This window comes from Neolamprologus multifasciatus, chromosome 9 (genome assembly GCF_963576455.1).
Source record: "Neolamprologus multifasciatus chromosome 9, fNeoMul1.2, whole genome shotgun sequence".
In the NCBI taxonomy this organism is placed as follows: Eukaryota; Metazoa; Chordata; class Actinopteri; order Cichliformes; family Cichlidae; genus Neolamprologus; species Neolamprologus multifasciatus.
The window spans coordinates 9,828,516-9,852,871 of record NC_140447.1 but is presented as its reverse complement, the minus strand read 5'-3'; the positions used below and the strand labels follow the sequence as shown (position 1 = coordinate 9,852,871).

The 24,356-nt window shown below is 41.5% G+C and overlaps 1 pseudogene across 1 annotated transcript; it reads right to left on the bottom strand.

Annotated features, from left to right (window-relative positions):
* Window positions 1–1,473: 1,473 nt before the first annotated feature.
* Window positions 1,474–23,684, bottom strand: LOC146511013 (leukocyte elastase inhibitor-like; annotated as a pseudogene). The gene is made up of 9 exons (XR_014876051.1): window positions 23,617–23,684; window positions 11,883–12,064; window positions 10,729–10,869; window positions 10,341–10,458; window positions 7,166–7,309; window positions 6,498–6,575; window positions 6,282–6,371; window positions 5,294–5,474; window positions 1,474–4,683 (listed from the first exon to the last, which is right to left on the bottom strand). The product of XR_014876051.1 is annotated as a leukocyte elastase inhibitor-like (transcript).
* Between the last annotated feature and the right edge of the window lie 672 nt (window positions 23,685–24,356).

The window sequence follows — 24,356 nt, the reverse complement described above, 5'->3', positions numbered from 1 at the left end:
TTGAAAAAATCAAAAAGCCATTTTTACTGTGCTCAAAATGCTGTTTTCATATGCTAAGCAGGTTTTTAGCAGTAACTAATTTCATTCGTGTACCTCAGTTCTTATCTATTTAAAGGGTGAATTAAAAATGTCCTAAATATCTTTGGGAAGCATTATTATTTTATTGTTAATTATTTACACAGGTGTACAGTAGCGGTTTTTGATACGGGCGACACAAGCTCAGAAGTTTAGGGGTTTTTTCCCCACTGTGAATCCTTGGGCTACTCAGAAACAATAGTTGTGGGCCTTTTAAAGAAGTCCAGGAAAGGGGACCACAGTTTATAAAATGTGTTTTTTGACCCACAAACTGTATATTTAATTTTTTTCTAGATCCATACAAGACATTATATCTTTTACCCATTGCGCATGCAAGAGTCTTTCCACTAAAGCAAAATAGCTCGCCTGGCCAGCAGTAATGAAAAGTTTAACGCTCCGAATCTAGAGTTGGGCAGATTCAGGTTCTGGGCCACATCAAAGATAGCACAGAGTGGCTCTGCTTTAATTTGGTCCTTGATTCTCGTCCCTGGTTTTCCCGAGTGTGAGTAAAGTGAAGAGGAGCGTTTTGTGTGGCAGGAGCAGAGCGTGTGTGGCGTGGCCGAAGAGCAGCTTCGGAGTGAACTGGAGAGAATGTGTGGAATTTCCCCTCACCTACCCCGTGGAACCCCAGAACTCCCCTCACATTCTGTATATAGTCAATCAGTTTTGTTTTTGTTTTGTTTTTTAAATAGAAATGAACTCTCCTTGCTCTTTTCCTTAAGTCTGCACCTGAGTCTGTTCCGTCAACCCTGACAGAACGTTCCAGCCAAACCATGGACCCCGTAAATTGGTGGGTCATCCCCCTCGTCCCCAGACTCTGTTTCCTCCACATAAGTGGGATTAAGGAGGTCCTCGAAGTATTCCTTCCACCGCCCGACTTCAGTGCTGATGCGGGCAACGACAGTACCTGGAAGGGCGTGGTTGGGAGGAACGGCCTCCCTGAGCTGAACCCGAGTGGTTTTTCATTATTGGACTTTGCCATTGCCGAAGCTGCTTCACTGAGCTGCGGCCTCAAGGTGGTTGGTGCCTGTCGTGGTGTCCATACAGACAATATTGATTTGTAAATGATTAAATAACAATCTTGTCAACACAAAGTTCTTTATTTGGAGCCCAGTTCTACAAGAAAGAAGTTACTGAATAAGTGCTTGTGCTTAAAGTGCTTTGGCAGTATTTGAGACAATGTTAAACTTAATCATCATCGACCTGTTTGCTGCTGCCTGCCGCTGAAAGGCATTGAGGAGAGGGGACATTTGGGCATTGAGGAGAGGGGACATTTGGGCAGTGCATTTATCGCATATTATGTGTTTTCTGGATATACTGTGCTTTTTCACCGTTCAGAGGTTGATGGCTCTGAACGGTGCAAAAAAAAAAAAAAAAAAAAAAAAAGAGGTTGATGGCTCCATGTCAGAGCACTGGCTATGAATTTCAGATGGATCAGGCCTTAACTTATGTTATCAATCGTTCTTTTCATCTTTTCTGATTACCCACAGCTACATCCACTTCTGTCCGGCCTAGGCTCCTCACTAGGGCTTGGTCATGGATTTCTATAATACATTCGATTATGATTCGCAAGGTCCCGATTCGATTCAATTTTGCCTCAGATAGTCAGAAATATTATAATTCTGATCATTTATCAGTACTGACACTTGTGAGACTTCATCAGAGGTGTGAGCATCACAGCAGATGTCTTTGTGTCAAAGTAACTGAGGATAAAACACAGAAAAACATGAAGATTTTCCAGGCCTGGCTTTTTATAGCAGATAACTGTCTTAAAAATATTCTGCAATAGAACAAATCAACATATGAACATTACCTGATGCTGCTGAAGTGAAGCAGAGCAAAGTTACAGAGGTTTTATTAAAGACACAGCTAAGCATTTTGCAATTTGGCATAATTTTAAAAATGAGTTTCTTTGCTATTAAACAGCAGAAATTAGGCTTTCTTGTTGGAGGTCATTTTTGGGGAAAACAAAACCAGTGGCTGACAGCACTCTACATGACTTGTGCGTAACAAGTGAACAAATAATGCAGAAAATAGATTTAGGATGGGAAACTGTTCTTGCAGTACACTGAGAGAGAAAGCTGTGCAGGAAGTAGGGCTGGGCGATATGACCCAAAATTCATATCTCGATATTTTTTAGCTGGATGGCGATATAAGATATAAATCTCGATATTTTTTTAAAGCCATAAAGTAAGAACACAAAGAGAGTTCTTAGTCAAAGCTGTGTCCCAGATGTCACACAGGCACTTTTATTAACATACAGCATAGACATGTACATGAAAAAAAATTACTCAAAAATAAATTATGAGCATTTATTAAATAATCACGCTCCATTAATAAAAGAAAACTATGTTGTTTTTGTCCATAACAAAAAGCTAGACAGATTGCACTGCTGCTCTGTTCCCAACTTCTACTGCGTGACTGACAGCCTGGAGTTTGAAATCCGCTTCAGGTGCCATTTATGGCCCTTATACACACACAATACGGTAATATTACGTAGAAGCACAGTGCGTATCACTCCGCGAGGCTCCCCGGTAGCCGTAATGCTCCGACAATCCATCAAGCGGTGCAGCTCCGTATCTTACCAAAGTCGTACTAAAACATTTTTTGACATATTGCTGAGCGCTGTGTACCACATAAAATCGGTTCGCGGTCATCAAGCACAACCAGAATTCATACAAAAGGCGCGCTGTCGATTTTTGAGAAAATGAAAGGATTCTAGGCCGTGCAGTCCCTCTGGGCTGCATGGCGTTAGCGCGGTTAGCTCATTAGCGTGGTTAGCTCGTTAGCGCGGTTAGCTCGTTAGCATGGTTAGCTCGTTAACACGTTGACGCCGTCCAGCCTCACGCACGGGGCGATGCGCAGTAACTCGTTAACGGAGATTTGCCGTGTCCATCTTGTCGCTGCCTGCAGGTGAAGCGATGGGGGAGGGGGAGTTGTATTCAGTGAAGGAGAGAGGCAGGCAGAGTAACGTTGGGTAGAGACAAAAGTGGACGAAAGAGAGGCAAACTTGTGGCTCCACAACTATAATTATAACGTAACATAGACTATATCGATATAAAGGATGTTGTCACAGCTTATATCTCGTATAAAAATATATCGATATTTTTTAAAAACTCGATATATCGCCCAGCCCTAGCAGGAAGTGTGATTTTTATCATGGTGAAAGCAAAATAGCAAAAGTAAGAGGGAATTAATGACGATGTTTATCAAATGTGAAGCCTAGTTTTGATCTTCTTTTGCTGCTTGTTCAGTTAATTTTGGTTGGAGAGAGACAAAACCCGCAGCACCAGAATCTAGTGCAAAAAAAAAAACCCAAAGACGTAAACACAAAGTGAGCTGTCGGCTTTCAGCACTGACGGCGTATGTGCCATCGGGTGAGAAAGCCACATTTCACTGATTCTGATGCGTCAGGTCCGCGTTGCCTTTGTGCGGAATCCGTTTACCTGTTCTCATTTACTGTTTTAGCTGTTTGGTGGTTGTCAAAATAGTTTTGTGAGCTTTAACCTGAGATTCTGGCATTTCTCAGTAAACCCTTTGTTTTCACTCTGTCCTTTACGACAACAAAAGCAAAAACGTACTTCGTGAACAATATCAGTTTAAATGGTATTTCACTCTCTAGAGGTTCATTTCTCCAGCTTACCAATTCAAAACGTTTAAGCCCGCCTGCTCTGCTTGGCTGTAGAAAGCAAGAGACTGAAACCATGGGTGCTGGCGCTAAGAAGGGACAAGAGCTGGCTAGAGATTCAGCAATTGGCTGACACGAGATGAGTGGAATAAAACAATAGGCTCCCCTCCATCAACATTTGGAAAAACTAGGCCCTTGTTTAACCAAAGCATGTATATAAATCTGCGTCCCGTTTATGTTTAAATAAATATAGTGATTTTGTTTCACTGTCATTAAAGAAAGACAGTAAGAGCAGAAAGAATGAACATGACATGTTTTACTTTTCTTTTTTTTCTTCTTTTTTTTTTTTTTAAAAGATGTTTTTAGCAACTGGGCCACATGTGGCTTGTTGGTTGTCCCTAACTGGCCAGTGTGAGGTCAAGGAGAGATAAAGACTCAAACATAAATTATACGTCATGCACTTTGTCTCATTTCAGCCACTAAACAGTCTTTCATAAATTTCTGATCAGAAGATGGGACATCTGAAGAGTACGATATAAACATTGGAACAGATAACATTAAAGATGATAAAGTTTTGAAAGTAGGAAAATACAAAATATGAGATACAAAACACAGAAAAAAATGATAGTATAGAGCTGTATATTAATATGAATACAGCGCTGTTGTGCAGTGATTTTGAAAGGTTCTCCAACTAAACACTAAAGACTTCTGGCACTGAGCTGCTCTAAAGGACACAGAGCTCACACAGGGCAGCAGAACCGACCAGTTAACAGGATGTTCATGGTGGGGTTATGTCTGATGAAGAAGAGGAACGGGGTGGTCTACGATGAAGGATTTTAAATTGGCCCGCCTTATCTTGCCCGACTGAAGCTCACAACAAACCCAATTTTCAAAAGTAGCCTCAGTTGCCTTCTCGTGGACCTTCACAAAAGCCTTGTGGATGACTTTTGAAAGTACCAGATCTTTGCGCCCAGACATGCCTGTGACAGAGAAGTGAAAGGAGAACATTTTAAATGAACATAATGCTGCATTTTCATTTTTTATCTGAGAGGATTTTTTCAAATTAAAATCTGATAAAGCTAGGTGGTGATATAGATCATCTGACTGAGCTGACAACTAAAATACCAAAGGTGCTGCAGGAGCCTGGGTTTGAGTGTTTCCAGACCATTTACTGCATGCCATTCAACTCATCCTCTCCCGTTCTTCCTCTCAACTTATTCTGTCAAAGTGTAATATCTCCAAAATAACCATGAAAAAAAACCTTCATAAGGTCACTTTAACAGCCTGTCATTAGTGATTAGTGTCAGAGAGTACAGCTGGTTTAGGCAGGATGAACCAGAACACCTCCCTGACTGTCTGTCAGTATTACAGTATTAAAAGTCATGTAAAAGTCCACCAGTCCATTCAAAACCCAGCATCAAAGCTTAGATCCTGCTTTCAAACTCTCACAGTAGTATGATCATCAAACAAGACAAACAATCTGCTGAAATAAGCAGCTCCATGGTCTTTTGGAGAACTCTTTCACTGCTGGAGCATTGTTGCTCTACACTCTGTTCATAAACACCAACAAACTGCAAACATATGTCTCACCAGAGAAGTCACACTTTGTGTGATCAAAGGCGTCCACCATGCCCATGCTGCTCAGGACTGTGTTCAGGTCATACGTCTCCTCCAGTGTAAATCGAGGCAGCCTCACATCAATATAACATGTTTGCATCTTGCCTGGATGAGTCCAAGCCACAAATTTCTCGTAGGTCAGCTCCTTCTCCAACTGGGATGGAAACAATATCAGTCATTAGAGATTGTGTGTGTGGTTTATGTATATTGGTGGATGTGCACAACTAGTCAACTAGTCAAGTAATCATTGCTATTGTCACTAGTTAGTATCAGATGTACTAGTTATTTAATCAGTTTTACTGTTTACATTTTATTGATGAAGTAAATTTACCAATAAATTGTACATTTTTGTGTCCTAAATGTTATGCAGCCATCTGCCACCAAATAGAGCAGTGTTGGTGAGAAACGCCATAAATTTGTAATTCTTGGCCTGATCTTGTTGTTAACATTATTTTATTTATTACCTATTATTGCTACTTAAAGATGAAAAAAAAATAAATAGGACCTGCAACCGACAGAAAATAGCTTTTTCTAAAAGGAGTTTAGTTTTTCAAAAAAGGCTCAGAGTAGAGCTGCTGCTCCTTGAAAGGAGACAGCTGAGGGGGCACCTCCAGGGTAAGGTGTTCCCACCAGGCATACACTGATCTTTTGTAGAAACATGTTTTCATATCATAGTTAATATATTTGAAGTGTTTTTCTCCTTTGTCGTCTGTTTGGAGTTTAACGTGTAGTGTAAATGTGCGATGCGAGATCCTGCACAGTTAAGCAGCATGATTCATTCAAGAATGTCATTAAAAGTTTCAAATCACTTTGTTTACACAGTTTATGAAGTCAAGGAGTTTTCAAATGTGACTTGAATATCTGAGTGTTTGTCAGTTTTCAGTCAGTCTGATTTGTTTTCTTTGTTTAGTTGACTAAGAAATGAGTCACCAGGAACATCCCGAGTGTGTAAGTGTTCTACCTTCTCCAGTCCTGTTGTATCATCGTCTATCTCTGCAGGTAAAAAGATGAGCATGCTCACTTCCTCCCCACAGTAAGGCATCTCTAGAATCTGTCCAGCAGAGGGTTTGAAACATTACTGCACATAAATCTACTGATACATTTAATCATAATCACTCTCTGAGTGAAATCTGATTATGCCAGTGATTTATATAAATATAATAAATATGATGGTTACCTTGCAGTTTGCTTCTTCGATGAAGGTGCACGCAAAGTCTTCTTCCTGTTTCATCATCTTCACAGGCTTTGAGTCGTTCTGAAGACAAACAAGAAATTACATTTGACATTCAATAACATTTTTTAATATATTCATTGAAATATTTCTTGGATGCAAAAGTGAATTATATGACTCTGAAAACGAAACACAAAAATTTGGCTTTGAAGCTGTGTGTCATGAATAATCATTCCCAGTCACAGATGTATTCTCATGACTTTTATTAAAGTAGTTTGTAAAGAAGCTTTGCATGTCATACACTTCCAAATAAATCTTATTTATCTAACACTGAGCCTTAATGCAGTCTCATATTAATAATTTTGGCTCCTCATCTTTAAAGCTCCCTCCTCTTGAGGCCATTTTGATTGGCTGTCCCTCTTAAACAAAAGATGCGGGGCTGATCTTTCTGACATATCACGCATAGCCGAGAACAGAAAAACTGAAACCGATCCTTTAGAGCAGTCTGAAAACTGAGCTTTGGCTCACAAAATTTACTTGTACATTTGCTCACTTCATGATTTGAAACTGTCCATGTTTAATATAACTAACCACAACTGCAACAGTTATAATGTTATAGTTTCAGAAACTCACCTTTCATTGTCAGTGTTCTTTGTTTTTATGAGGACTTTTACCTTGTTGAGCCAAAATTGAGCATCATAAGTTTCAGACCACTGAGAAATCTTTATTCCAGATGCCTCTGAAGTGGGTGGCAGTGAACAACACCAGCCTGGTCAGTTCATTCAAATCATCTTCATCCACCACCTCTGTGATATTACCTGGTGACCAAAGTAAAACCAAATGTAAACATTGAGAAGTAAAGCTTCAAAGACTGCAGCAAAGTTTTCATCCACAAATCTATGAGAACATGATGGAGCCCACACTCTTTCAGCCTTTGTAGGCCAGAGAAACATGATGAGTTTTACAAATGCTGTTTAATATATTCTTTGACTATTAGTGAAACCTGAAGATATTATTCATCAGCACAACATGTGAATATTTAGAACAAGTACAGATGTGCAGCCATTCTGGCTAATCACTACAGCACATATGTAACAACTCATTATTGAAGTACTTAACCCTTTAAACCCTGACCTAATTTAGCCTTTAAACCAGGGGTAGGCAACTCCAGGCCTCAAGGGCTGGTGTTCTACAGTGTATGGTGTATGGTGAACCAATACAGGAATTGAACCATACATTGGGTGTGGGGGAGATTACCCCCTTTATGACTAGGATGTTGTTAGAAACAGTTGTATTCAGGAAGTCACGCACACAGAGACACACACACACACAAACACACACTCGGTGGATGGTCGGTGTATTCCAACCCACGTCTGGCGCTGGTGCCCTACCCTCAATTTTAAATGCATATAGACACTAAGGGTTTTCAGGAGGAGCCGTGCTGCTCTCTGAGCGGAAGCAAGTACCATGCTCTCCTGTGTTTTAAATGCACTTTAGAACAGCACACAGCAACACTACATATGAGCGGGCGTAAGGAGGTTTGGGGTCTTCACTCACCCCGGTTCTGTTAGCCGTCAGGGCTGGGGGGCTGGGAGGAGGTGCTGGCCGTCAGATTGGGGTCTGGGATGCGGGGCCTCCCTGCTACTGCAGATAAGGAGGTGGTCCGCTTGCCTCCACCCCAGAGAGAAGGGTTACATCTCCTGGGTTTAGGTGCGGCTTGCCCCTCTGGGGGCGGGGGTACCTGGACCTGGGATATAGAGTATGTTTGGGGAGTGCGACTGTCTGTGCAGTGTCTATTTGTGTCTGTCTACACGTTGGGTGAGTGCCGAGTATTTGGTTGTGCATATGAGGGTGGGAATGCACGTTTGGGTCCGCGTGCGCCTGTTCGTCTGTGTCTATATGCCAGGTTGGGTCTTAGACTCAACCTCTCTGGGTACATCTCAGGCCCTCCAAAGTACGGAGGCCTATCTCCCCTCACCACACTCCCTGCCGGTGGCTGATGCCCCCAGACGTTGGTGTGTTGGTGGTCCTTGTCGACTGGGGCTGGACGCTCATGTATATACCGGCTCACTCCTGGTGGCCGATTGGCGGGGCCTGGCGCCTGTGGGCCGGCTGGGCCCCTTCCAGGGGATGGGGTGCCCTCAGGCCTCTGGCCTCTGGGCCTGAAGCTCGGTCCTCTCTGGCACAGCTGGCTGCCGGCAGAGCCCACGGGCACGCCACTGCAATCCCCTCTGGCCTCTGCTCCGTAGCTGCTGGGTGACCTCTCGTTTGGGGCTCTACTCAGCTCTTCCCAGGAGGGTGGCACGGTTCTCCCCCTTTTTGGTGGTCCTCCTCGGGTCCTTGTACTCTGGGGCCTCTGGATATCTGGGGCCTGGATCTCCTCCATACCTGCTTCATACCCTGGGGGACGGGGCTATGGCTCCCCACACTCCCTAGCAGATCGTTACATGGAGAAACCTTTGGAATACAAGCATGCTGATCCACACAGGTGTACACACGGGTGTTCACAGACGCGGACAACACCTTTCTTGGCTGCTGCCTCAAAGCACATTGTGCGCTGTCTATCTTGCGTACTGCACAATATCGTTTAATATTTAGTATCTACTGTTATCTACTGCTAGCTAGTTTATTGTGATGGTGCTGTTTTTATTATGTTGCTCTTTTTGTGTTTGCTTTCTCTTCTGTTTTTTTTTCTCCATACAGGTGATCCAGGTGTTTTGTTTGTTTTTCTTTCTTTCTTGCCCCCTTTCTCACCGTCTCTTCTCCCCTCTGGTTTTCTCTCCCTCTCTTTCTTTCATTCTTTCTCCCTGTCCTATCCCCCAGTCATGTCTGTCCCGTTTGTAGCAACCGAAAATAAAATAAATACATAATTATAATAAAGGTCAATCAAATGGACCAATATGGCAAGGCCATGATGATCCACTTGGTAAAATAAATCCGCTTGGCATCTTTCTTGGCCTTAAGACAACAATTCTGATGGCTAAAGATCCAAACGGGACACAAAAAAAAAGAAAAAAAAAAAAAAGGAACAGTTGTCACACACACACACACACACACACACACACACACACACACACACAGCCTTGTTTTTGTAACCAAGGGGCATTTACGAGGGGAGGTACTTGTGTAAACTATTGTTTATTGTGACAGTTTTTCAATAAAAGGCAGCGAGCGGAGGCCGGAGTCGGGGTCATTCGTGATAGGATTCGAAGTGCGTTTCTGAGATAGCGACTGAGAAGTAAATCGATCGATCGCTGTTGCCTTGTTTTTACCTTCATGGGAATAAGTCTCTGAATCAGCGGGGTCTGAGTTACAGACTCCACACTGTGCTGTAGTCTAACTTTCACAGAACTCATTAAACTCAACTGCCTACACTCATATTGACTTAAGACATTGGGACAGGATGACTTTGAGAGATAAAATATAAAAAGAAGATTAAAAAATATGAGAAGCAGCAGTGAGTGAGTTTGGCTGAAAAGAAACAAGTGAACAGAGGACTGTGCAGACACTGAGGAAGGTGGTTCTGGGATCCAGAGATCACTGCTGAAACTGCCTGAATCACTGTGGGTTAAATCAGGATTAACGGTGGAAGGAGCCCTTTGACAAACCCTGGTCACAGGTCTGTAAAGCTTCTTCATTCTTTAAAACTATCTTAAGTACATCTACCATCACTTCTGAGCAGCAGAAGGAGAAAAATGTATTCAGTATTTTCATGGTATCCTTACAGGTGCACACTCCTCACCTTAGAGGGACTTAGCAGGAGCAGTGAGTCCTGCTTATGAAAAACATGTGAACTTGAACTGGACATTAGATGAAGTGATTGTGTGTACATGTGTAAATGTGATCCACCTGGTGTGTGTTGCTGCACCCAGTGGTTGACATCAATCCTGACTTCTTCAGACCTGGTCTTGAAGTCCACAGACTCCAGCTGTGCTCTGTAATGTTTCTTGCTTTGTATTAAGAATTCCTGAAACCACAGACGACACATTTATAAACTCACTCCAGCAAAGTCTCTGACATCACTGATTCTGATTTACTTCAGGCTGACATGATAAGAAAAGACTGTTATAGCCACATGATCACACATGCTGAATCACACATGCCTCATTTCAATCATTAACACAGTTTTAGATTCTGATCAGTCAGAACTCACAGCATTTTTCTCTCTGCCTCTCATTTACTCCAAAACACACGAGCTCATGAAGAATCAAACTCTACATAAGAAGAAGAAACAGACCTGAGTAAAGGGGCAGGACTTCTCTCCGTACAGTCTGTTAGCAACACTGAAGGTAAATGGAGCATCTGGCCTGTTGAGTACAGTGAGAAGTTGGGCGAAGCTGCTGTGAACATCACCCCAACAATCCTCGGTTTGCAAGATCTGTGGACAAAACACATTAGTGGATTCAAAGAAGGACACAGAAGAAAATTCTGGACTGGATCTAAAACAAAGAAACTAACTTGTTGTTAGATGATTTGTTATTATTTGTTTCCTCTGAGTGTCCAGCTTCTTCAACATACCCAGGGAATCTTTCTGTTATCTGGATTCACTTAGCCTAACATCAGCAATAAGTGCTCACATGAGCCCTGCGTTTCCATCTTCACTATCCAATAAAAGCCACAAATAACAAAAAACGGAGCTTACTGTGTCACAGCCTAAAGGAGACACAGAAATAACTTTAGTTTCTCAACAAAGAAAGTGAAATTAATTTTATTGATTGACAACTTTTCTTGGTGTGTGTTTCACTCTCCTAACCTCTGTGTAGTAACAGTATGTAACTGTAACTTCCTGTAACTTTGTGAGTGCGTGAAAATGGGAAAAACAACTAATTGTAAGCCGTATTCAAGCTCATGATGCACTATGTGTCTTCATTCATATCAGGCTGTGGTAACTCAAAGATGAAGACTGTATCCACACAGTGGAGCTGTTATTATTTTGTGTATTTCTCAAAGCTAGTAGGAAGACTGTTTGTGCAGCATTGATCCCGTTGGAAAGATTTGAACTTTCTGTTAAATCTCAGAAAACTGGTTTGGTTTCAGTTTCTTATTTTTCCACATTACTCTGGAGTTACTTTCTCATTTAGGTTGTCATGTTGACTTGAGTTTAGCTTATTTGACCTCTTTTAAGGGTCCAACATTATCGCTTTTGTATGACTTACTGTGCCCTCATGTCTAACCAGCTCAGTCCCTCACATTAGGTTTCAGACTATAATAATATCACACTGATACACTGGAGACAAGTCAGGGTCATTTATACGGTTATAATGGTCACAGTGGTTTCCAGCAGCTGCCCAGATTAACACCAGAGCATCCTGCATGTGTTAAATGAGTACCACTACAATAACTACTCTGCACTATAATTTTAGTGTTAGTGTGTGAACATGTGTACTGTACCTCTGACATCTGTGTGGCTGTGTTGCCTCTGGCCCCCAGCATCACCATAGCCAGGGCTGAAGAGATGCTGAACGGGGAGAAAAAGATGTTTCCCGTCTTGTTGTTATTGCTCAGCTGTTTGAGCAAAGCCAGAGAGAAGGAAGTGTTGTCCTCTGACAGAGAGATTGCTAATCCCATTGTTTCTGGTACAAAGAAGTCAGGCAGTGAGTTCTTCAATGCACCAAGCAAGATTAATTAAATCTAACTGAGCTTCACTTTACCTAAAAACTACAAAACAAAAAGTATGGTGGCAGTTATTCAGGGTTTTTGTTTAAAACGACATCCTTCATGGTGTGTATGCAGATTTAGTCACAAAGCTCCCAGAGAAGTCAGTGAGTTATAAACAGCTCAAAGGGTTAGCATTACTCTTTGAGCGCACATGGAAAAAAAAATCTACAATAGCATTAGTTATACACACAAGATATAAACACTGTTTATGGGTAATTTATGAGTAGTAGCCACGTAGACGTGATTTGTAAAAACTGAATAAAGTTACATGACTTACTGACCCTCACTTCAGACGGTCAGGATTCTTTCTGGCTTAGTAAATGATTAGTAGGAAATCTAAATTCTTAGAGGCTGATGCGAGATGCTCTATTGAAGCAGAGTGACATACAACCAAAAGCGAGGGTGGCGAGAAACAGAACTAAGAACGAGTCCGAACTGGGAAAACTAATAAAACAAAACTGAATCCGCAGGAAGACACGGAGGGAGTGACGCAGGGAGGTAACACAGCATGGAGGAACAAAGACGGACCAATAACGCACAGAAGAGGACACCTGCTATAAATGCACACAGAGGGAAACGAGGAAACAGCACACAGGAGGGAGATACAGCTGAACCCAATCCGAGGAGACAGGGAGGACGCAAGCTGAATACACTGACATCAGGAACGGACCTTCAAAGTAAAACAGGAAATACACAGACTGGACTCAGAGACACGGTACAGATAAGGAACAGAGGGAGCACAGAACCAAAACCCTAACAACTAAAAAGTCTAAACCCAAATACATACACAGAATAAACTGGAACATAAGATCATAATAATAAACACAAAACGCTGGGTCAAATGACACTAACCAGGTTTTAAACAGTAACTAATTTAATTCGTTTACCTCAGTTCTTCATTATCTATGGGTCTTTGGGAAGCATGTTAATTATATAGTCAGTTATTTATTTACACAGGTGTAAATTATATCTTTAATATTTAAGATTTAAGATTTAATAACCATTGTGTAAATCAGGAAGTAATATTATTTGTGAATGTATCATTTATCCTCCTCTTCATGTTCAACAGGTGAGCGTATTTTGTATAGACGCATGCTGCTACAAGCTCAAAACAGCATTAAGGGCAATGCCAGTTGCTGGTACATTTTATACTCACTAAAAACTTACCTGCAGACTTTTCATGTTTCTTTACAGGCACCGAGACAAAATAAATGTAGTACTAATAATAATAATAATAATGATAATTATTTAATTAATGCTTTACATGGTCAGTGTGCGATATCTCATCTTTGTGTTTTTACAAATGACAATTTTTAAAGCTCTAAAGCCACCTGTTCCACTTCTCTTTAAACGAGAAAAAAGATAAAAACCAACACCTGTTCCTACACACACGTTACACACTGATTACTAAAATAAGTCTGATTTCTAAGAATTACAGCAAGTTAACTTTACTTATGTCTTCATATAGTTTTCTTTTGGGTGGGGGAGCTTCCACAGAGCTTTCCACAGCTAGTTCACAGGTAAGAGGCGGTTAGTTGCTAAAAGTTTCACAGTGTATATCACAATCATCTGGGGATGTATGCGTGAATATGTGTATGTATATCTAATGAAATATGAGCAAGCTGAATTTCTGTTGATTACAGATAGATACAGATACGTGCTGTGCATTCATACTTACATACATATCACAGTGATACATTAGTCTGCTAGTGCATGTATGTAACAGTCACGTTTCTCATTAATGCACCCCGAATAATAAAGCAAACACAATGTTTAATTAAAGGGGTTAACATTTTCTTTTTCTCTTTAAAAAAACAGAAAAATGACAAAAGAGCAAAGAGCAGCAGTTTGGGTTTCCACTGATGATTCACAGACAAATCCTGATCTGATTCCAGGAAATGTGTCACAGCCTTTTATGTTCAAACATTTAAAAATGGCCACAACATTCTGGCCCCTAATTCCTGTGTAACATGAAGTATGTCTAAGTGGCCATCACAAAAAGCAATACCAATAATTTTCTTCAGTAGTCCATATGTCTTCTTAAAAAAAACAAACAAAAGGAAAGGTCAATGTTCTATGATTTGCTTTGTGTGTATTGAAAAACGTGTATGTTGCATAATGGAGTGTAGAGCAAAGTGAGTGTCAGTGTAAATGTAGAGCCAGAGGTTACAGAACTTGGCTCAGTTGGAGGCAAACATTCATTGTTTCCTCTAGATGGCCTCCACCAGGAGACATATTTTGTTGATTGGCCTCTCCAGCTCATTTGTTCGTGTCTTAACTCGAACACAGCGAACTACTCCGTGTGCATCGGCCATGGTTTCAGTGATGCGGCCAATGGGCCAAGAATTTCTTGGTGCAGCTCCATCAACAATAAGCACAACATCACCAATGCAAAAGTTCCTACGAATCTTGTTCCATTTCTGTCATTCCTGCAACATAGGAAGGTATTCTTTCACCCACCTTTTCCAGAATAGATCCACAATATACTGGGCTTGTTTCCATCATCTTCCATCACAGATACAGATCATCTTTTTTGAGTAAGCCTGTTGGTAGCACAGGTTTGCCTTTTAATTGGAGCAAGTGATTTGGAGTAAGAGCTTCTACATCATTGGGATCATCAGAAGGAGGTTTGATTGGGCGGTCATTCAGTATAGCCTCCACTTCACACAAAACTGTATGTCAGGTTTCATCATCTGGTACTTGCTGGTTTGTGATAGAGCATAATATTCTCTTTATTTCTTGCACCAAGCGCTCCCATACTCCACCATGATGGGCCCCATAAGGCAGGTTAAAGGTCCACTTTATGCCATCCTGTGCTAAACCTTTTTGGATTTTACTTTGGTTTAGCTCTAACATAGCTTGTTTTAACTCACGATTTGAGCTGACAAAGTTGGTTCCATTGTCTGACCGGATTGCTTTGACCTGTCCTCTGCGGCAGATGAATCTCCTGATGGCATTAATGCAGGAACCTGTCTCAAGAGAATGTGCCACCTCAAGGTGAACTGCACGACAGGTTAGGCATGTGAAAATCACTCCTTACCTCTTAACAAGACTCCTGCCTCTCTTTACTTCTATTGGTCCAAAATAATCAACACCAACATAAGTAAATGGTGGAAGATCAGCTGAGATTCTGTCAATAGGAAGATCAGACATTTCCTGCTCACCTGGCTTTTGCCGTTGTCTTTGACACACTATACAGTCTTTGATTATTTTTCTAATAATAATAAATAAGAATACATTTTATTTGAGGGCGCCTTTCAGAAACCCAAGGTCACCTTACAAAAAACACAATTAATAAAAGGAACAGTAGTCATAAAATACATAAAATAAGTTTAAATTACAAAACAGAGCGTGACAACAGATAAAATCAGCATTAAAGCGAATAAGCCAGTTTAAACAGGTGTGTTTTGAGCTGTGTCTTAAATACAGAAAGGGTGTCAATATTTCTTAGTGCAGGAGGGAGAGAGTTCCAGAGCCGGGGAGCAGAGCGACTGAAAGCTCTGTTCCCCATAGTGATAAGGTGTGAGGACGGAATGGTAAGATGAGTAGCAGATGATGATCTGAGAGGGCGGGAAACAGTGGTGATATGGAGCAGGTCAACAAATATGAAGGAGCAGATTTATGGATACATTTGAACGTGAGAAGTAAGATTTTAAAGTTTATCCTGGCTTCTATGGGCAACCAGTGAAGCTGCTGAAGAACTGGGGTAATATGAGCACTTAACGGAGTACGGGTTATGATCCGAGCTGCAGAATTTTGAAGAAGTTGGAGTTTATGAAGGGACCTTTTAGGGAGACCAAATAGGAGGGAATTACAGTAATCAATACGGGATGTAATAAGACTATGGACAAGGATGGCAGCAGCATGGGGAGTAAGGAAGGGATGGAGTCGGTTAATATTGCGTAAATGGAAGTAAGCAGACCGAGTTATGTAATTAATGTGAGACTGGAATGAAAGAGTATTATCAAGTATGACACCCAAACTCTTAACCTGAGGGGAGGGAAGGGTGGGAGAATTTTCAATATTAATGGAAAAGCTGTGGGATTTGGTTAAGATAGATGGTGTGCCAACAAGTAAAACTTCAGTTTTATTACTGTTGAGTTTGAGGAAATTGGAGGAGAACCAGGATCTAATCTCAATAAGACAGTTTGAGAGGGAGGTAGGTGGGAGGGATGAATTGGGTTTAGAAGAAATGTAGAGCTGGGTGTCATCGGCATAACAGTGAAAGTTTATATTATATTTTCGGAATATATAACCAAGAGGAAGAATATAAATAATGAATAAAAGAGGCCCCAATACTGAACCCTGGGGCACACCAGCAGAAACAGGATAGAGAGTTGAAGAATGGGATTTAAGTTGGATAAACTGAGTGCGGTCTGAGAGATAGGAGGTAAACCAGGCAAGGGGGGTGTGACTAATACCAATGGAAGCTAACCGGTTCAGGACAATATTGTGAGAAATGGTATCAAACGGCGCACTAAGATCAAGAAGGATGAGAATGGATAGGAGACCAGAATCAGCTGCCATCAGAAGGTCATTGGTAATTCTTAACAGAGCAGTTTCTGTGCTATGATTGGGGTGGAAACCAGATTGAAATTGTTCATAGAGATTATGGTCATTGAGATGTAAATGAAGCTGGGCGGCGACAACTTTTTCAAGAATTTTTGAAATAAAGGGGAGATTTGATATAGGGCGAAGATTATCAAAGTTATTGGGGTATGCACCTGGCTTTTTGAGAATTGGGATAACAGAAGCCTTTTTCAGTGCTTCAGGAACAATTCCAGTGTTCAGGGAGGAATGAATAATATTGGTTATGAGAGGTGCTAACGAGGGAAGACAGGCTTTAAATAACACAGTGGGGAGAGGGTCAAGTTGACAGGTGGATGACTTAGATTTTTTAATGAGATTAGATACGTCAGTTATGGAGGGAAGAGTAAAGCTTGAAAATAACTGACAGGAAGACAGTGGGGGAACCAGGAAGTCTACTTCAGAGTCAGGAGCTCCTAAAGAGTTAAGTTGACGGTGAATGTCTGAGATTTTAGAAGTGAAAAAAGAGATAAGAGAGTTGCAAAAATCAACAGAATACATGTGGGAGGGGAATGTGTCTGGAGGTTTTGTAATTTTACTGAATAATGAATAGAGGGACCTGGAGTTACCTTCATTAGAACTAATTAAACAAGAGTAGTAAGCAGATTCGGCTGAGGCAATGCAGTCCTTATAGAACAAAACATGATCATTGTGCATTTCTTTATGTACAGTAAGTCCGGTTTTCTTGAATAGACGTTCGAGTTGGCGTCCTTTAGCTTTAAGGTGACGCAGGTCGGAGGTAAACCATGGAGCTGAACGGGAAAATGAGACAGTTCGATGTTTAAGGGGAGCAAATATGTTAAGAAGGCTATGAAGGTTGACATTATAATGACAAACGAGTTCATGAGGGGTTGAGGAGCTGTGGATAGAGGCAGGAGGTAAATTCTCTGGAAAGAGGGATTTTATTATTGTCCATATGAATATTGAAGTCACCAGCAATGATCAGATTTGGAGAAAGTACAGAAAAATGAGTGAGAAGAGCAGAAAATTCATTTAAAAACTCCTTGTTTGGCTTAGGTGGCCGATAAACAGTACATATGATGGTGGGGGTAGATCCAGGAAGCTGTAGTGCAATGTATTCAAATGAATGGGAGGGAGGGGCAGAGACAGGGAGCACTTTCCAGTGCCTCCGGTGAATTATCGCGAGACCTCCGCCCCTCCCCGAGATGCAAGGTTGACAGGTGTAAACAAACTCAGATGGAGTAGAGTCGTTGAGAGAAATAAAGTCATTAGGCTGTTGCCATGTTTCAGTCAAACAAAGAAAGTCCAACTTACGATCACAGAGGAGATCATGTACGAGATGTCCCTTACCAGTGAGAGAGCGGATGTTTAATAGACCAAACTTGATGCTGGAGTTACCATGCCTGACAGTAGGCTTAGCTGATCTAGCCAGGTGGGCCAGCACACTGTGGTCGACAGTCCGGTCAGTCTTGCAGGGAGGACGACGAGTTTTTGACCAGATGGAAAATATTGAGTTAGTGTCACTGATGTTGAACTTCCGCCGAAGCCTCGGTGGATATACCTGCGGCGGGGCTGGAAGGCGATGTCCGGGTAGAAGTATATCCACAGGTGGAGAGACAGCCAGGCAAAAGATCCGTAGCAGAATACTGGAGAAGAGCTGTCGCCGGGTGATAAAAAGTTATGACCTGCAGTTTATCTGAGTCAGATATAAACCAAGTTTAGGTGGAGTTTATTTCGTTGTGCTGACTTTTTACTGTCAGTTACAATAACTCATACTGCGACTCAACTTTTTCGTACTGCGTACTAGCTAGCATGATGGAGTTTCTATACAGCTGGGTGGGTGCTATGAAGATGTTGAACTTTATTTTGTTCATAAGGTTAATTATTAGAGTTTCCAACCGTCCCGTAAAAAACAGAATCGTCTGGTATTCAGAGAAAATATTGCGCGTTTCGTATTGAGGTGAAAAGACACAGTTTGTCCCGGACTTCAGCTACAATGAAAAAGACACAAAGCTGGAGTTATTCTGTGTCTTTGCTGCACAGCTGCCTCTTCTCTCATTCTCTCCCCTCCCTCTCCTGTTTCTACTTCAATCATGAAACTGATCAACGATCAGCTGATCGGCTGTTCTCTCTTGTTTATTTATCGCCCACTTTGCGCCAGAAGGAAACTAGCTGATGTCGCGTTAAACAACAGCAGCACGTTAAAGCTTGATCAGCTGTTGTTAGAATTTATTTAATATTAATTTCTAGTATCAGCTGATGTTTGCTGGAGCCACAGCTGTAAAGCTGCTGGTCATGATGTCGGTTTGGTTCTCTGGTGAGAGGGAAACATGAAGATGAAACCAGGAGATGTCCTTACTGAATCATCAGAGCTGAACCGGTGATGGAGAAACAGGTTTACCTTTTAGGTGACATGAATGAGTTGAAGGGAAGTTATGAACTGTTTCTGAGAGACAAATAACACCAGGATCCTTTTTCTATGTAGCTGACAGCTGGTAACTGTGCAGGGGCGGGTCTAGCAAAGTGTTGCCAAGGGGGCAGGTAGGGCATTAACAGGGAGAGGGGGGCACAAGAAATACTTTCTTTGTTATGTCATTTAAAATGTCTCGCTTTTAAAAAATAATTATCTGAATCTTACAACAAACAATTGATAGATTGATACATATAAATGATGGATAAAAAACCCCAGGTGAGCACGAGCCACACCAACACCCTGTGGATCCGCATCTTAATCAGGGCCGAGCACTGAACAGGACCGAACAACCAGCTGACAGCTGCAGCGCAAGCAATAGAAGCCCACAAATATTGCGAAAACAAGTCAAAACAGCGTCGCGCCTTAGATACTTGATTTAAATTGTCGTCAGCAACTTAAGAAATATAGTAAAAATAGTAATAGTAGATAATAATAACCGGTGAGCAGCGGAAGCCAAGCGCGCCATTTTTGTTCAAGCGCACAGCTAAAACTGCAGCAGCCAGCTCAAGACGTGGGATGGTGACTTGTTTTAACGGCGCCACCCTTGCTTTACCAATAATAAAGGAAACACACACACTTCCTGCTTGCTATTAGATAGCCTAAGATATGATACAGCACCATACCCAGTTTCACTGGCATCACAAAAGTGATGCAGCTGTGCACCTTTTATCTCCCCAAATCCTTTGGGTGTGACACATCTACTAATACTAAACTTGTTAAGAAGAACTAAATCCTCAACCCATTTTTGCCAAGCTTTAGCTGCTTGCCACTGCCGTTCTTTTGAGTCTATGTAGAGAACAGTAGAGTGATTTTTATTACAGGTGTGGCACGTCAAACGATGTGGACAAGCTTTACTCATGTGGCCTTTCTGTAAGCAACCAAAGCATAAACCTTTACTCTTAAGGAATGTCACCTTTTCTTTGTTGGCTTTTAGTTTGAATGAGTCACATACGTCCAAAAAAGGATTTTGGTCACTGTTGCGGCTCCTCCAACCTATGGCTGCGGCAGGCTAAACATGAGGACACAGATGACGTGCAACAATGAACACATAAAATACACTTCTGTACCATTTGCTCCTTTTATTCCACATGCAACTGTCCAATATACAAATCAGTGCCTGGGATTAACTATTAAACAAATGCACAGACCACAAACAAATAACTGCAACTCACCAATAACTGCACTAACTACTATGCCAATTACAACTTGGTCCATGGCATCAAATTAGTGCACAAATATACAAAACCCATCAAGTTCCAGGTAAAATACATCAAAATAATTCGAGCTGCGCTCAAGCTGCGCTCAACAGAAAGTTTTGCCTCATGCTCACCCTACCTTTCTGCTCATCAACATCAGGTGCTGTGAACAGGTGAGTGCAACCACATTTATCATCTACCACACCCATGAGACACGCCCCACACCCGTGCACCAATACAGTGAGTCCATTTAAACCAACCCACTTAGTCAAAAAGGAACAACTCATATGGCTCCTACAGTCACAAAACGAGCACCAAGTTTGATCTAACCCTTTATCTAACCCTTCATGGCTTATTTGAATCCGTTCCAGTTTGTGTTTGTCATTGTTCTGTTCTGAAGCTACTGCTTTTAGTTTTAAACTGTGTTTTTGATGGTTTTGAAGCCATCTTTTCTTTTGCGTTTTGACTCTCTCCAAAAACAGGATCTAATGCAGCTCTTGTTTGCTTTTCAAGAAAATCAAGAAGATCTTTAAATCTTGCTCTGCGATTGCACTTTTCTGTTATATCAACAACTATTATTCGCCATTTATCGCAAAGTCTAAAAGCCAAATTCGAAACAAGAATCCTCATATTGGTTGAATTTTCCAGCTCATCAAGAAACCCGGCTTCATCCATTGTGTTGAAGCAGCTTCTTAGAAAGAATGTGTAAGCTCGTAATGCTGAAGCATCATCAGACTTTAAAACTGACCAGTTAAGAGCCTTGTCTATAAATGCAGATGTTATCTTTGCTCTGTTACCAAAATTCCACTCAAGCTGCTTTTTTGCCTCAACATAAGCTGTCTGTGGACTCATGTGCATGCAACTTCTCACTAAAATTCTGGGATGTCCTGTAGTAAACTGTTCTAAATAATAAAGCCTATCCTGCATGTTATCAGTCTTAGTTTCTATTCCTTGCTCAAACGCCTTAAGAAAGGATCTAAAATGCAAAGGATCACCACCAAAAACAGGAATTTCTATTGCTGGAAGCAGTGACAACCTCTGTTGTTTTACAAGCATCTCAGTAATCTCATTTTGCTTTCTCGTGATCTCTGTTAGGGCACTGCTGTGGACATCAACCTGAGAAGAGATTGGCCTTGGGCTTTCCCCTTCTGGTTTAACCTTAGGTGCATGTGTCTCTAGGGGCATTTGCAAAGGTGAATGAACTAAAGGGGCTTTCTTTGTTCTTGGAGCCTTTTGAGCTGTAGCAGCAGGTATAAACTCAGTAGATGTTCCAGAAGGAGCTGTAATCCTGCCTTCTGATTCAACCTCAGCCCTGGAATCAAGGCTCTGCTGATCCTGAGCAGAGGTGAAAATTTACTTAGTTCTTAGAGCCAATGCTTCTTTTCTTGCTTTTAATTGAACTTCTTCCAGTTCGAGCGCATGTTTTTCTTGCAGTGCGTCCACCTCCGCTTTCAAAGCGGCTCTTTCCAACTCAGCTTCCATCAGTGCCATTGAAGCTGCACACGAGCTTTTACTCCTTAAACTTAAGACTCCAGTAACATTACTGGGCGCTTTACTAGAGCCCTTGCTGACAGGTTTAGCAACTCGTTCAGAAATCATGTCGCTCGTTTCTTGCGCTACTTGTGAGACACTATCATGCGGCGCAATCAGTAGCGGTTTTTGATACGGGAGACACGGGCGGTTGCCTGGGACGGCATCGTGGTGGGGGGCGGCATCACGGGCATCGGCAAAAAAAAATAAAAAAATAAAAAATGCTCGTATTCATGCTGCCCCAACGTCATGCCAGCGCATAATGGGAATGGCACCGATCTTTTTTCTCTCGCCCATTTGCTGGTAGTAAGGGCGCCCTCCGATTGCGAGGTGCGCCTGCTGCTTGCGGCGCAGAGAGGAGAGGGCGGGGCGGCGGGGATTCTCTGGCTGGCTGGAGCAGCATCTAATAACCAACTCTCAAAATAAAAACAAACCAACAAACACGAAAACACCAGACATTATGATACAGACTTACAATTTGCACCGATGTTTTTTCGAAATTCTGTACGCGAAAAGTGAGCGTGAGAGCCCTCGGTGCGCCTGCTTTATTGTCATCTCCGCTATACAGTACAGAATATAGAGACACAAGATGACGAGGCTCCAGTTACAGCAGTGCAAGTAAACAAACAATAAATATAAGAAGAGTAAGAAAATAAATATACACTTTAGGACTCGGGATAAAGGGATCAATAACAATTTAAAATTTATATTTTACAGTTTGATGATCTAAAGTCTCACACACAGCCCGTCGAAAGGGGAGGAGAACCCTGCTGCTTCCAAGTAGAGCACATTTCATTCATAATGATGTAAATCCAAGCCCATTATGTATTCATGATTTGAATCCTGGGTTGTGTGAAATCCCAGAAATAAACCCTAGACAAAGTGAATCTGTGAACTAAGGTGAAGGTCTATTAGGTTATGTTGTGGTGATCCCCGAGTTGGAGGATGGGTGTTCATACTAGAGTGTAAAATTAAAACCAATGGAAGATGGACAAGAAAAGTTGAAAGCCATCATGCCTTCAGTTTAGATAAAATAGAAAAGAAGAGGAGGAGAAACAAGCAAATGATACAGGTAAGCAGATGTGTCATTGGATAATGGCAGGTCATCCTGAAACAATCAAAGTCAGAATACTTTATTAATCCCTAAGGAAATTATGTGGGTTACAGTTGCTCCAAGAAGAAATGGTAAAAATAGTAACAGTAACAGACTGAACTCCAAACAATACATTATGTTACAGGTTTTAATATTAATTAGTCATTGTCAATTGTTGATTTGTCCTGTTCTCATTGTATGACGAATTATGATGGCTGTTTGGTAGCCGTTTGCATACTATGCATACTCTCTCTCTCTTCATGTGTGTGTGTGTGTGTGTGTTTCTCTGGTGAAACACACACACGTCATGCAATTTTTGAACTGAAGTCTGTAAGTCCATAAACTCTCCCAAATAATCATTAAATGTTTTCATGCGTCCATCTATGGAGGCTTTTGATTCTCCAGCATCAATGAGAGCATTAATGTCATATCTTTTTTTTTTTTTTGTCAGAACGCCAAGTTTCGCTCTGCGTTTTTTAATCAAATTAAAAAAGCTCTCTTTCTTGTTCCTCCATTCTAACCACGAAATTCGTTTCACAAGGTCCAAAAGATAATTGTTTAATACAAACGTTTCATGTTGCAGCTCAGAGTCTTGGCTCATCCAAACAAAGTTTCGCATTTACTCACGAACTTTGCGTCATTTTTTCAGTCCATTCTGCGAAGATCCAATCTTCCAAATCCAATCTTGCAAGTTTTCCCAGCTTCCAAGTTGACATACAAGCGAGTTAAATTACTTTTTGACTTAAATGTCACCGCATTTTATGTTCCAAACACCAAAAAAGTTAAGAATGGAAAGATTTTTCTGTGTCCATCTACAATCCCTAATCTCCTCAGTGTGTTCAGCTGTTGCTAATTGGCCACACCAAAGCATACCGGCAGCATACTGGAGGCAGGCTTTCCGGAAGCTCACTAGTCTTTGCCTTGGTGGCACCAGCGATTTTAGCCAACCTGCTATGCCATTTTAATATAGAACCTCCTCTCACTAACACTCTGGTATTCATCTCCTTTGTTATAAGGCGTCTGATGAGCCGGGTCATAACACTTACTTCCTATATATACTTTATTACTTTATTGATCCCCATGGGGAAATTCCTCTCTGCATTTAACCCATTCACTCAGTGAAGCAGTGGGCAGCCACCAGTCCGGGGAGCAGGGTGTAAGGACGGTACCTTGCTTTGGATCATGGGGTGACCACTCTACCTACTGAGCTATCCCAGCCACTTGCATAGTTATACAAGTATCACACGCAGTGAAATGTATCAGTATGTATGTGACTCATTTCTTTGTTGGGACAATAAAAAGAGATACACTGTCACTAACTCGTTACACAGGTTAATTGTGTGCTGTTCACACTGTGGCCACTATGT